The following is a 15,556-nucleotide window of genomic DNA, read 5'->3' as shown; positions in this document are numbered from 1 at the left end:
CTGCCAGTATCTAATACTGTAATACCAAGGAACGAGTATTTTTGCATGTTCACAAGACTCAAGTAGTTTTAGTACTGATGAGGTTTCCTTGATTTTTCAATTTCAGCTTGTGCCAAGTAAGCTTTTCTTGTCGCTTTGTGTCCTTCATCGTCTGTTAAATTTTACAAAAATCTTCTCCGAAACTACTAGGTCAAATTAAGCCAAAATTGGCCAAACTCATCATTGGGTATCTAGTCTAAAAATTGTGTCCAATGACCCAGCCTACCAACTAATATGGCTGACATGGCAAAAAATAGAACATAAAAATTTAATGCAAGTTTTGTCTATTATCTTGAAAACTGCTGTAGATAAAGAAAATCCGACCGAGGCAGAAATGTTTAGATCTACCTCCTATTCATGACTTATTATAGGAATTATTGCCATTAAATGACGAATTTTACCATTCTTTTTTCGATTTTGCTTATTATCTTGAAAATTATAATAGGTAGATAGAAACTGTGTACAGCAAAAATTATCAGCAAGATCAGCTCTACAAGTAAATTGACATGCCAAAATCTCTTGTCGACTTCTTATTGGAGTTATTGCTTTTTAATGAAGATTTTGCAATTTTAAGCTGACCTGGCCGAAAATCCAAGTGACCTTTTCTCATCACTTGTCGTCTGTCGTCCTTTGGCGTCTTTGTCCATTAACTTTTGCAAAAATCTTCTCTGCAGAGACAAATTTAACCAAACTTGGCCACAATCATCATTAGGATATCTAATTTAAAAATTGTTTCCGATGACCCTGCCTGCCAACCAAGACGGCCGACATGGCTAAAAATAGAACATAGGGTTAAAATGAAAGTTTTGCTTATTATTTTGAAAACCGCTATAAATAGAGAATATCTGAAAGGGGAATATATCTTTATTTATGTCAAAACTGTTAGACAACTTTTTATAGGAGTTGTTGCCCTTAAATGACAAATTTTACCATTTTTAAAAAAATTTGCCTTTTATCTCGAAAATTATAATAGGTAAGACAGAAACTTTAAAAGGTGTAATACCACCAAATCATAGTACATCACATCCGGTTGCATACGAAAAAGGGTCGAAAAAAAATATTTCCTTGAATTTGATAGTTGTAGGAAATTAATCCTACATTTCATTGCAGTAAAAAATTTCTGAGTCATCAACATATATCTTGGGTGTTTCAAAGCACCATTATTTTTTATTTAGTGTTTCTATAGAATATTTTGGAAACTTGAGGTTACATGGTTACTAAAGCTTGTACACAGAAAAAAGGGGTAAAAATTTGATCGGTTAACTTCCAGTGATGGTTATTTTCTTATTTGCAATGAAGTGTTATGTGAAAGGAGTAGGTCCGGTAAGGGCCGATTTTGGCCTCAAATTTCAAATACATCTGATGAAAGATTTTGGACACTTTTTAAACACTTAAGTGTCTACTTCAGTCGATTCAATTAGTTTATGTGAAAGATTTTAACTGATTTTAGTCAATAAATACGCTCAAATTCAAGCTTAAATATGAAAAATCTATCAAATATGCCATAATATGTCACTTTTTAGATGGTTTTTGTCAAAAATGGAAGTGGCCGCATCCGTGTTCACTCTCACCCTTTATATATGTTTTGTATTATCATCAAATACTGGACCTACTCCTTTTGTCTATAGTCCTGGACAGGATAAAACTTTACTCATGCCAAGGGTATCAGGTCGTTCTGGCCCCAAACCGAATAAAGCATGCCAAGTATTTCTTTATTTGAAACAATTTTACGGAATAAAGCTATTTTTATTAATTATGTATCAGAAAGATATTACATGGGATAGAATAAAGACTATATAATATAACACTTTTAAATCCTGTTTGATTTTTCATTTTGAAATCTTTCCTTTATTCGTTTTTATTTTTCAATCAATCAGAAGTGATGCTATATCAATGACAAATTTCTTCAATCCCGTAAGGGACAGAATCAAGATATAGCCCCGTCTTGACCTTGTTGTAGGGTATGAATGATTCGTTCATTGTTGAAGACCCTACATCAACTGTCAAGAAGAAGAACAGGAATAAAAGCCCTGTTCGTTGATAATTTTCTATGTTTTCTATGTATTGTGTGCAATTTTGTCCCATGCACATTTACTCCATATCCTTTCATTTTCTATTCAATACATAAAAAAAGTGGCAAACATTGTCAGCATGATATGATCTACAAATAAGTCAGCAGAGTTGAAATCTTCAGTCGACTCCTTGTTAGAGTTACAATGTATTGCCCTTAAATGATGATTTTTACAAATTGTTTGTGTTTTGGCTAATATCTTAAACACTATAATATATCGGTAGAAACTTTAAAAAGCAAACAAGATCAGTAAGACAAGATCTACAAATAAGTCAGCATATAACCGAAATCGTTAGTCGACTCCTTACTGAAGTCTGTTTCCTCTTAATAAAGTTATTCCCCTTTAATGATGATTTTAGCTTAAAAGTAACCACTGTTGGATGCAGGTGAGAGACACAGGCTCTTTAGAGCATATAATTTTGCTTTTTGCCTAATATCTTGCAAGCTATAATTGATAAGCAAGACAAGATCTACAAATATGTCAACATGGCCGAATAGTCAGTCGACTCGTTATTGGAGTTATTGCTTTTAAATAACTTATTTTACGTTTTTTGTGTTGATTATCTTGTAAGCTTTAATATATAGATAGACCGTGACTTGAAGTAGCAAAATTAATCTTCAAGACAAGTTCTACAAATCAGTCAACATGGCCGAAATCGTCCGTCGACTCTGTTATGGAGTTATTGCCCATAAATGACAATTTTTATTAACTTCTTGTGTTATTGTCTATTATCTTGCAAGCTGTAATTGATAAGAAAGACAAGATCTACAAATATGTCAACATGGCTGAAATAGTCAGCCGACTCCTTATTAGAGTTATTGCCCTTTAATGACGATTTTTACAAATTGTTTGTGTTATTGGAGTTATTGCTTTTTAATGACATATTTTACCTTTTTTGCGTTGATCATCATGTAAGCTATAATAGATAGATAGAAACTTTAAAAAGCAAACATGATCAGTAAGATCTGCAAATATGTTAGTATAGATTAAATTGACCGTGAGTTGTCTTCTTCCAGGAGTTATTGCCTTGAAATGACGATTTTTTTTATATTTGGGCAAAAACTATAGATAGCTTGAAACTGTAGACAGAAAAAATGATCAGCAATACAATAGATTTAGTCATAAATTACTTTATAGTCCACAATGTTGCAGGGAGTCCATTCTTGAAAATGAATATAGACCTACGTGAGCGATACAGGCTTTTTAGGGCCTCTAGGTTCGTTTATTTTGGCAAACAAGCTATTCAATAGGCAAAATCTTATCGTTGTCATGTGCCATGATATATCAAACTCCTACTTCAGCAATTGCATTTGCTGTTTTGTAACATGGAAACAGAAACGATTGATAGGCTCTGTTTTGGGTTCGGAATTAAAACTTTGATTCATGTGGAAGTAATCGTTGTCGAATAAATTAAATAATGCGAATAAATAAATGTTATACATGACGCCGACGACCTTAGTAACGTCACCGTTGCCGCATATTATTTAAGAAATAATTCACGAAAGCCATAGATTTGTTGGAAATTTACACATGGCCTGGGCCGTGATATTCGAATTTTATCCTGAGCGTTAGCGAGGGATAAAATTAACGAATATCACGGCCCAGGCCATGTGTAAATTTACAACAAATCTATGGCTTCCATGAATTATTTCGATTCTAATAGGACAAATGCGGTCATTAAAAAACTGAAGCGAGGGTGGGTATGCCGTGTGTGTGGCTGTTCTTTTTTACTCCCTGTTAGATAAAGCTAAACATTCTAATAAATCTGTAGCTTGCATGAATTATTTCGTAAGAAAAAATGTGCTTAATTCTTTTGATTCTCAAACCCAACATTTGCCATTTTTAATTTACATGTTTTTCTCGTAAGCCACCATCAAATCCAAAGTTGACATTTCGTAACTAAAGGAGCCGCCATGTTGACTTGCTGAAATCAGTAAATATATGCGAATAATGCAATAAAATAAAAAATAAAACAACACCTACCTCAAAAATCCATTTTAATGTAATATTATACGAATTTCGATGGTTCACGTTACGGAAAAACCTTGAGCTTTAGCGTTTTCATTTGTATGACGTCATGTTTTGAAATGACTTAAATGCGCCAAAAGGTATAAATGGACTTTCGCGGAATTTTATTTTATTTTGATTTTGTAGATTTCTCCGAGCTCTTGTGCATTAATTTTTTTTGTTATGCATCCGAATAAGAATAAAAGTTCTGTAGACTTTTTTCAATTGCAATTTTTAAAACAATAAAATCGGCATAGCGTTTGCAAATAGGTTCCAATACATGTGGATTTACGAGGGAGGTATATTGTAACATCCATTATTATGTATATCTCTGAGTCTGCGCTAAGTATGGATATATCGAAAATTTTATCACGGAGTTGTTTACAAAGCGAAAGAAGCACGTCATATTAGAATTGTTATTAAAAGCTATGCCTGAACAGACATGTTTACATATCTTAGCGTAAATGCCACAGTTTTAATCTCTACACTTATGGTCCCGTAACCAAAGGATTTAAACAAGCTCAAATCGATACGATCGGGGAACAGAAGTGCTGTAGCAAAATAATTCCAAAAGATAGAAGAAGCGATGGAGAATACAGATTTCGATCCAGAAGAATGAACCGCAACGTTTGACAACCTTATTCAGATGCAAATATTATTGAACAACTTGAATGAACAGATACTCAACCTAACCGAAACGGAAGATATTGAGAACGAAATCATAGATTCAGATGAATATTGTATAACTTAAGAAACAAAAATCAGACACATACACAACTTTATTCAAAATGCTCAAACCACATCACAGACACATCGTCAGAGTGAAACCTCATCGCAAATAATAAACATAAACCGTTCGTCACAACAAACTTCACAGGAAGTACATACACACAGTCGTCCGAAAATCCTTTCTCACAAACTAGTCACACAGTGAGTACTCATGTAAATGCGCATACATCCGGCAGTAGTCAGAATCATCGCTTAGGGAGCTACCATTTGATTTTTATGGGGGCTAGGATGAAATTATTCTGCCATTATATACACACCCTAGCGCATTGCACGAACGTGTCTGATCTAGAAACACGGATGATTATTGTAAAACCTGAAAAACTATTTTTCAACTGCCTTGGCAGTCACCGTATAAACGAATGTAATTCAAAACACTTTAAGCGTAACTGTTACAAAATGCACCATACAAGTCTGTGTGATGGACGCCCATTTAACAAGAACATAAACCATGATAATGACAGGAGTAGACAAATCGTGCAAAATACAAATGGAACGGAGACCCAATTATTTCTCCCATTACTTCAATGCAATTTTATCCAAATTGAGGGGCAGATTTTTTATTCCCTATATTAGACTGCAAAATTTGAATTACTTTCTCATACTAGTAGCCCCCTTCATGGTTTTTGGGAGAATTCTTGGAAGGTCATGACCGGCATTTAAGAGAGCAATACTGTTTTGAGTATTAATAGGGTCATTTTATTAACTTCCTGGTTAAAATCGAAAATAAAATTAGGACCATTTACTCAGACAATCATCCACCCTTTACATTTCAGAATCACTGAAAATTTAACAGAAGTTGAAAGATTAATGAATACCCTTTAGATATACTACAAATTTAAGCATCTCTACATAATTTTCATCTCGGTACAATATCCCATTTAAAAGATGGTAGATTTATTAAGGGACTTCATTCGTGGGTACTGGACTGGTATACTGTAACTGGGATTCTATTCCTATCAGACATGATGATCATCTCAAAAAGAAGAAAAATCATGTTATTTGCTGAAAGAAATCATTTATCTTCAATAAAATCAATGTGTGTTATGTCTAAGTCTTCGCTTTGTGCATTTTATAGCCAGAAACAAGAGACCACCACTTCACACCAAAAAGAGCATATTTTCAGCCAAAATTTGATTTTGACCAAAGAAGTATCAAAATCTTTTTTCCTTAACCCATTCAATTTGTCTCTAAACTGCTCTAAAATGACTTTTTGATGAAGGAAATGTTATATAAAAGCATTTTCTCTGTTTTTACAAGCACCAAAAACCCAATTTTAGCTTCAGAGATATGCAAATATATGTAAAATGAGATATATTTGATATATTTATACAGTGGCTTACATCTCTATTTCTCTTCAACTTCAACCAAAGAAAAAGAAAATCAGGCATAGATATATGAAGAGTACTAGTAAAATGCATACATGATCAGTGGCAGAATTCAATATTTAAATTACATGAAAACCTAATGATGAGTGTATTGGACTATGTTACAATATGATAGAATTTTGGTGCGTTGCTGTAGATACAATAAATATGCTATAATTTGCCATTTTTTGGCCAAAATTGAATATTGTAGGAACTAGTTTATATAAAAAGATTATTAAGACACAATACGTTTTGGAATGCTGTACATAAGTTATGCAGGGCCCCTCAAGTGTTCAGATTATTAGCCAATCAGCAAGGGTGTTTCCCAGTCACTTCTGCATGTGCTTCTAGTTTACTAATTGTTTTGCGAGATCATACTAATTAACCAATGAGATTGCTTATTAATTTTGAATTAACCAATCAGCACTTATTTAGCAGGGCTTTTGTTTTAAACACACACGCTTAATTATTCTTAAAGCAGTGCTTTCTTGTAGCAGTCATTTTAAATTTTTCGGGAAAATATTTTCTTAACCTGCAGTTTTTTAGCAGGATCATTTATCATAACAAAGTATGGATTAGTATTTTCGAAGTGAAAATGAACCCAGAGATAAACGAACGTGCAGAAAAACGTATTAGAGGCATACCGAACATTCCCGATTGGTATTTGTTGACAGAAATTGACATTTGTACATGTGCAAGATATTTACGGCAGTCCGAAGGAAGTCGACGATTTGTTTATTGGAGTCTTTAGCTGGACTGTGCAGCTTCATGCAATGGCTGCTTTTTCTGAGGCTACATCACAAAGACAAAAATAGGTCGACGACTGGGGTATGTGCTTCAACGCTAAAAAATGCTATATGCTAAGCCTAAAAAGTAAAAGTCAGCGGTTCTACAACTTAACAACCACACACTCGAACAAACTACATCCAACCAATATCTTGGGCTACAAATACAAGACCACTTAAATGGAAGGAAAAATTAACAAATACATGCTACAAAGCCAGTTCTACGCTAGGCTTCCTAATGAGAAACCTACAACACTGCCCTAGGGAATGCCGTAAAACAGCATATATAGCAGCCGTAAACAGTTATCAAAGGTACCAGGATTATAAGATCTATTATGCAGTTTGGATCAATTATTTGGGACCCATATACGCAAAAAGACCTCGATAAATTGGAATCCATACAAAAGAGAGGGGCTAGATTTATCACCAAAGACTACAAATCAAGAGATGAAGGATGCATGACAAAAATGCTATTAAAACTTCAGCTTCCGTCACTACAATCAAGACGTCAACAGCAACGACTGATTTTCTTTTTCAAAGTGGTTGAGGGGAAGATACCAGCGCTCCCTCCGGACGACCTTATTAAATAACATTGACCTAAACGACAAATCAGAGCAACGACATACACTAACTTGTTACTAAGAACATTATAGACCAACAAGTCCGCAGCAACAAGCGCGACTAACTTGTGCGCAGACCAACCCGTCACACATTAGCCGAAAGGAATTTGTGACGTACCCATCCATATTCAGAAGTGGGAAATACAGATACAGACAGATACAGAAAGATGTGCGTTTGCGCTACCAACCCGCGTCAGTGAGACGTGATTAACTTTTTGCCATCTAACTGTATTTTTTTAATTAATATTCATCAGTTTATTAAAAATGTCTGACGACGAAGACGTTACATTTATGACTACGGCCGAAAGACAGTCGTCTGATAAATTGAAGATATGGCCCAATGTCATGAAACTAACCGAAGCAACAGCCAATGCTATCTTAGAGCTAGGTTTCAACAGCATGGAAGCGTTATCTTTAATCGAAGCTGACGATTAAAAAGAGACAAATATTCCCATTGGACAAAGGAAATTGTTGTTGAAGGCAGTGAAAAAGACTTTTCCGCACGACATTAATGGCGAGAAAACGGACCTATACGCGGAAGCAAAGATGGCGGCTTCCAGGGAACAAACAAAGATGGGGCGCCGAGGTAACTAAGAAAGATGGCGGCTCACCCGAGGATACCTATATGCAGGCGGTGCTAAAGTAGTAAGCTAACCAAAAGCAACAAGAACTTACATATGATGCAGTGAATTCTGTTTTAAATCCAAGTGAAAAATAAATGAACACTTTAGGTATAAACTCTAACATATCTTGGCAGGATACTCAAATTTATTTAAAATCATCAAATATAGACTGTAAAGTTAACTTTTATGATATTTCGGACTTTGTTTCATATGATATAAGGGAACCAGCATGCCTGAGTAATGCCTTATTTCGGATTCATCAGGGGGGCAACTTGTGTTTAAATCGGGGCCTTTCAGACCGAAACTTGAATCCCTGTCTCTGTGTCAGTGGTCAATGGCAAATTTGTCAATCGTGTACAAATTGCTTAGCACAGGTGAACTGACACAGACACAGGTGCTCGATTATTTATCGTATACAATGCGATTTTACCACTTGATGTCGTCTTGTGAATTTGTGTCAGTGCTGTTTTTATACAACTTAAAAAAAATTTTGCGGTCGTTTATTGGTATGACGTTGGCGTCGTCGTCGTCGTCGTCGTCCGGCGTCGTCGTCGTCGTCCGAAGACACATTGGTTTTCGCACTCTAACTTTAGTTTAAGTGAATAGATCTCTATGAAATTTTACCATAAGGTTCAATACCACAAAAGGAAGGTTGGGATTGATTTTGGGGGTTATGGTACCAACAGTTAAGGAATTAGAGGCCCAAAAGGGGCAAAAAATAAGCATTTTTGTAACTTCCAGACATAACTTGTGTGTTAGTGTATGGATATCTCTGACATTGTACCACAAGGTTTCATATCACAAAGGGTATGCTGGGATTGATTTTGGGGGTAATTGCCTCAAAATTTTAGGAATTAGGGGCCAAAAAAGGGTACAAAAAACAAGCATTTTTCTAAGTTTCATGACAATAACTTCTGTGTAAGTGTATGGATCTTTCTGAAATTGTACTGCAAGGTTCCATATCACAAAGGGAAAGCTGGAATTGAGTTTGGGGGTAATTGCTCAAAACGTTTAGGAATTAGGGGCAAAAAAGGGGCCAAAACAAGCATTTTTCTAGTTTCCATGACAATAACTTGTGTTTAAGTGTATGGATATCTCTGAAATTGTACTGCAAGGTAAACTACCACAAAGGGAAGGCTGGGATTGATTTTGGGGGTAATTGCCTCAAAACTTAAGGTATTAGGGGCCAAAAAGGGGCAAAAAACAAGCATTTTTCTAGTTTCAGGACAATAACTTGTGTGTAAGTGTATGGAACTTTATGAAATTGAACTACATGGTTCCATATCACAAAGGAAAAGCTGGGTTTGAGTTTGGGAGTAATTGCCCTAAATGTTAAGGAATTTGGGGCCAAAAAGGGGCATAAAAACAAGCATTTTCCTAGTTTCCAGACAATAACTTGTGTTCAAGTGTATGGATCTCTCTGAAATTGTTCTGCAAGGTTCCATATCACAAAGGAAAAGCTGGAATTGAGTTTGGGGGTAATTGCCCAAAACGTTTAGGAATTAGGGGCCAAAAAGGGGCCAAAACAAGCATTTTTCTAGTTTCATGACACTAACTTGTGTTCAAGTGTATGGATCTCTCTGAAATTGAACTGCAAGGTACCATACCACAAAGGGAAGGCTGGAATTGATTTTGGGGGTAATTGCCTCAAAATTTAAGGTATTAGGGGCCAAAAAGGGGCAAAAAACAAGCATTTTTCTAGTTTCAGGACAATAACTTGTGTGTAAGTGTATGGAACTTTATGAAATTGAACTACATGGTTCCATATCACAAAGGGAAAGCTGGGTTTGAGTTTTGGGGTAATTGCCCTAAATGTTTAGGAATTTGGGGCCAAAAAGGGGCCTAAAAACAAGCATTTTCCTAGTTTCCAGACAATAACTTGTGTTCAAGTGTATGGATCTCTCTGAAATTGTACTGCAAGGTACCATACCACAAAGGGAAGGCTGGGATTGAGTTTGGGTGTGATGAATCATAAAGGGGTTCAAAAATTTGGGGGAGGGATTTTTTTTCCTTTTTTTCCTTTTTCTTTAAAATTTTCCATTTTAAATTGGTTATTTCTGATTTTTATGTAAAAGCAAATAATAATGATATGGTTTGAATAGGTAAATTAAAAAATTTTAAGTTCTTAGACCACATTCATTCTGTGTCAGAAACCTATGCTGTGTCAAAATATTTAAACACAATCCAAATTCAGTGCTGTATCAAGCTTGAATGTTGTGTCCATACTTGCCCCAACTGTTCAGGGTTCGACCTCTACGGTCGTATCAAGCTGCGCCCAGCGGAGCATTCTATTTGATAGGGAATACCGGAGACTCCAAAAACAACACAATTTTAGGTGGGGCACTGACATACCTCATTTGCAGTCTGTGTACCTTCGGCCAAAAGCCATGTACACAAAACCTCAGTCATCTGGTCAATCTAAGTTTGCAAGTAAACAGCAGGATAACTTAAAGTATACCTCTCACTCTTCAGAAGGTATTGAAATTTGCAGAAAGTTTTATAGTAGAAAAGGTTGCGCATTACAAATCTGTCGCTTTGCACATATTTGTTCCATGCAGGGGTGTGGGGCCCGACACCAATCCTTTGCTCATCCAAAAAACCTGGTATAAAGGTAAAGTCTGTGCGTGACCTAGATTATAATGTTTGGCAAGAAGAACTAAAAAATGATTTTGATAAAGATTTTCTTTTGCATGGTATAAAAAATGGCTTTGACATTGTTCAAAATGGTTTGGCTTCACTAAGCATATCAGCAAAAAATCATCCTTCAGCACAACCGTAAAATCCTTTACATGAAAAAGCTCATCAACAGATTTTAACTGAAATTGAAAATATGAATTATGAGTTTACTGAATCTGCACCCGAAATTATCGGTCCTTTAGGTGTTTAAAAAATTGTTTCATGTCAAAAGTCGATTTGAAATCTGCTCATAGATCTATTGGTATCAGTCGCTGTAGTCAAGAAGTAACAGGTTTACAATGGACTTTTCCTGACGGTCAAACACATACCTTTATTGATAAAAAAATTACCCTTTGGCTCAAAGTTAGCACCTGGTACTTTCCATAGACTTTCACAGGCTGTTCGCCGCATGATGTCACGCAGCGGCTTTACCGTTATAGCATATTTAGATGATTTTTTCATCTGCGAATGCACTAAACAGAGCTGTGCACATGGCCTAAGAGTCTTGATTGACTTGCTGCTAGGCTTTACCATAAGTTGGTCCAAGGTTTTCTACCCTTGCCAGAAGTTAGTATTTTTAGGTGTGGAGATTGACTCCACAACATCGGAATTAGGATTACCTATGACAAAACTAGAGCAGTTAAGGACAGAATTAGCAGATTTTAAGCAGCGCAAGCATGTTTCAAAGAAACAATTGCAGTCCTTTGCGGGAAAAGTGAGCTTCTTTAGTGGTTCACGGCGGAAGAGTTTTTCTTCGGAGAATCATTGATGGCATTATGAAGCTTAATCATGACTGGCACAAAATGCGCTTATGCGGTGAAATCTTGCATGATATCCATTGGTGGGAAATCCCTCTTACTAAACACTGATCCTGTCACCTCAGTATATGCTGATGCTTGCAAAACAGGTGCAGGGGGTATTTTTGATACAGATTGGTTTTATGTTAATTGGAAAGAGGATTTTATATTAGCGCAATCTTTGCATAAAAATGAGCAAGAGGCATTTGCTGTGGCTTTGGCGGCCAACAGATGGGCTAAGTGTTGGCAAAATAGAGGTGTATATATTTTTTGTGATAATTCATCAACTGTAAGTTGTATCAATAAGTGTACCTCTAAGAACAAACTCTTGATGTCTTTTTTGCATGAATTGTTCTGGTTTTCTGCTTCTTAAATTTTCATCTTGTGGCTATTCACCTGCCAGACAAGGAAAATGATATGGCTGATGCCGTTTCACGATTGCATGATTTAAAGTTATGTAAATTTTGTACGAAGGAATGCTTACCAGCCCCGTTGTTAGTGCATCACCTTGTTTCTCACATGTCCTGTCACTCCCTCCGTTTTCTTTTATTTAGGCTTACAGGCACACATAGAAGTTACTAACTTGGACAATTTAGTGGAAACCTTCAGGAGTTACACTTATGCTGAATCCACAAAAAAGACTTATCAGACTTATTTGAACTCTTACAGGAAATTTTGTGCACTAGTTAATATCTCCAAAAATTGCGCTTTAATTCTATCAGTAATTATATATCAATAATTAAACTTTTATATTTGGAGGCAGGTCAACCATCGCCAATAGATTCATACAGTTTTGCAGAGGGCTAAACGTGTATTAGGTACAATGGTTCAAAGAAAACTCTCTATTACACCTTAGCTTTTGAAAAAGATTTCAACTACCCTGGATCTTCAGAATCCAATTCATTTTAGTTTCTGGGCAGCATGCTTGGTTGCCTTTTTCTCCTTTTTTTAGAAAGTCTAATTTATTTGTCCCCACTTTGGCTGAATTTGATGCTGGTAAGCACCTCAGCCGACAAGACATTGTTTTTTAGACTAGCGGCACATTGCTTCGCATACGAAAGTCAATAGGCTGTTGGAAATTCCACTTCCCCAGAATCTTTAATTCCCCTCTTTGTCCTTCACAAGCACTCCTATTACATGTTAAAATGATTCCAGCTATCAGCTGTCCATCTCCTGCCTTTTTACACATATCTAAGGGGACAACAGTTCCTTTAATCTATTCAATTTTTCTTCAAATGCTTAAGCATTCTATATCACAACTTAAATTGGACACCAGTGGCTACTCTGATCATAGCTTTTGCAGGGGTGAGGCTACATTCGCTTTGGAATGTGGAGTTTCGTCTGACCTCATCCAGGCTCGGGGGGACTGGAAAAGTGAGGCATACAAAGGTTACTTAGACCCTTCCTTTTCTCATAAACAGCAAGTCATGAATGCATTTGCGTCAGCCCTTAGTCAATAGCGTCCTTCTGATGCATGAACCTAATTTTACTACTTTTACACAGGTTTGGGATTATTTTTGGAGTACCACAGTTTTTCAACTTGATTTTGCTTTCTTTGTAAATATGTTTATTGTTTATTTGTACTTTTATACAATAACCAGTTGGCATATGTCTTGGTCCCTTTACTTAACTCTAATAAGTGTAAAGTAAGTGCCTTTATCTGCACTGTATCTCTTCAGCATTTGGTTTGGGCACCAAAGGGATAGCCAACTAGTTATTGGTACCACTGGTCTTATTCATCAAAATCAAATAAGGGAGGATCTGGGAGGGGCAAGTTTTGTGGATTAATGGAACTATTATATATAAATAGATTATTAAGACACAATACGTTTTGGAATGCTGTACATAAGTTATGCAGGGGTCCTCAAGTGTTCAGATTATTATCCAATCAGCAAGGGGGTTTCCCAGTCACTTCTGCATGTGCTTCTCGTTTTCTAATTGTTTTGCGAGATCATACTAATTAACCAATGAGATTGCTCATTAATTTTGAATTAACCAATCAATACTTATTTAGCAGGGCTTTTGTTTTAAACATGCACGCTTAATTGTTCTTAAAGCAGCGCTTGCTTGTAGCAGTCATTTTAAATTTTTTCGGGAAAATATTTTCTTCCCGCCCACCTCTCCCTAGTGGACATTTATTTTTGTTTGCTATATACATATATTACAGATATTGCTGCATTAGTAGAGTCAGCTTTGCTATTTTATATTAGTAGAGTAGTAATGTTTCAAAGAACTCACAGTTTTTATGTACTTTTTGTATTGAGTACCACAGTTTTTCAACTTGATTTTGCTTTCTTTGTAAATATGTTTATTGCTTATTGATATGCAAAGAAAATATTAAACTGAGATTCTTCTCCCAAACCTGTGTTTGTTCAGTTTGTACTTTTATACAATAACCAGTTGGCATATGTCTTGGTCCCTTTACTTAACTCTAATTATTGTAAATCAAGTGCCTTTATCTGCACTGTATCTCTTCAGCATTTGGTTTGGGCACCAAAGGGATAGCCAACCAGTTATTGGTACCACTGGCCTTATTCATCAACATCAAATAAGGGAGGATCTGGGCGGGACAAGTTCTGTGGACTTATTGAATAAAAGAGTCACATCAGCAAGTCTTGCTACAAACAAACTTATTTTCATATTTAGAAAATGAAACATTCTCTCTCAATATTGACTATTTTGTCAAAAATTATCAAAATTTAGCAGATTTTTCATTGACCGTCTCATATAAAATTGCACATTACAGACAACCTATGACTTTTAAGTACAAAACTAGGACTGTTTGACCCTAACTATATATCAAGTTTACCACAGAATTGATAAGATTTATTGATAGTTATATTTCGTGGTACAAAATTGCCTTTTTGCATCATTTTGTTTGTTTGGTATCAAATTACGCACACTTTTTACAGTTAAAATGATAATAAATAAGGGTCAACTGTACTTTTAATGAAAAAAAAAATGTAATAAAACTGCACTATCTAACATGTATAACACTGCATGTCGTATAAAACATCTTTGCAGCCAATATTATGAAGTTTAAACTAATTATCTGCTCAGACTATGGAAAATCATGTATTTCTTTAATATAATTACATAATAGCCTGTAATATGACACCAATATGATAAATATAAAAAAAATATTTCTAATTCTTTAATATTTTGTTAAGGTCTAACAAATAAACCACAATTTGAAGATTTGTGTTGCTTAATTCCTTCAGGTGTACCTTACCATTGACAGGAACGTGGACCAAATTATTTCTCCCTTTACTTCAATGCAATTTTTTCTAAATTGAGGGGCAGATTTTTTATTCCCTATATTAGACTGAAAAATTTAAATTACTTTCTCATACTAGTACCCCCTTCATGGTTTCTGGGAAAATTCTTGGAAGGTCATGACCGGCATTTAAGAGAGCAATACTGTTTTGAGTATTAATAGGGTCCTTTTATTAACTTCCTGGTTAAAATCGAAAATAAAATTTGGACCATTTACTCAGACAATCATCCACCCTATACATTTCAGAATCACTGAAAATTTAACAGAAGTTGAAAGTGTAATGAATACTCTTTAAATATACTACAAATTCAATCATCTTAACATAATATTCATCTCGGTACAATATCCCATTTAATAGATGGTGGATTTATTAAGGGACTTCATTCGTGGGTACTAGACTGGTATCCTGTAACTGGGATCCTATTCCAAAAGACAAGCCACAGAATATGAATTTTCATAGTAGCAATGAACATTTGCAGAATGCATCAGCCAATCAGACATCTGTAC

Source organism: Mytilus californianus, unplaced genomic scaffold (genome assembly GCF_021869535.1).
Source record: "Mytilus californianus isolate M0D057914Y unplaced genomic scaffold, xbMytCali1.0.p SCAF_1, whole genome shotgun sequence".
NCBI classification, from domain to species: domain Eukaryota; kingdom Metazoa; phylum Mollusca; class Bivalvia; order Mytilida; family Mytilidae; genus Mytilus; species Mytilus californianus.
This window is presented reverse-complemented; position numbering follows the sequence as displayed.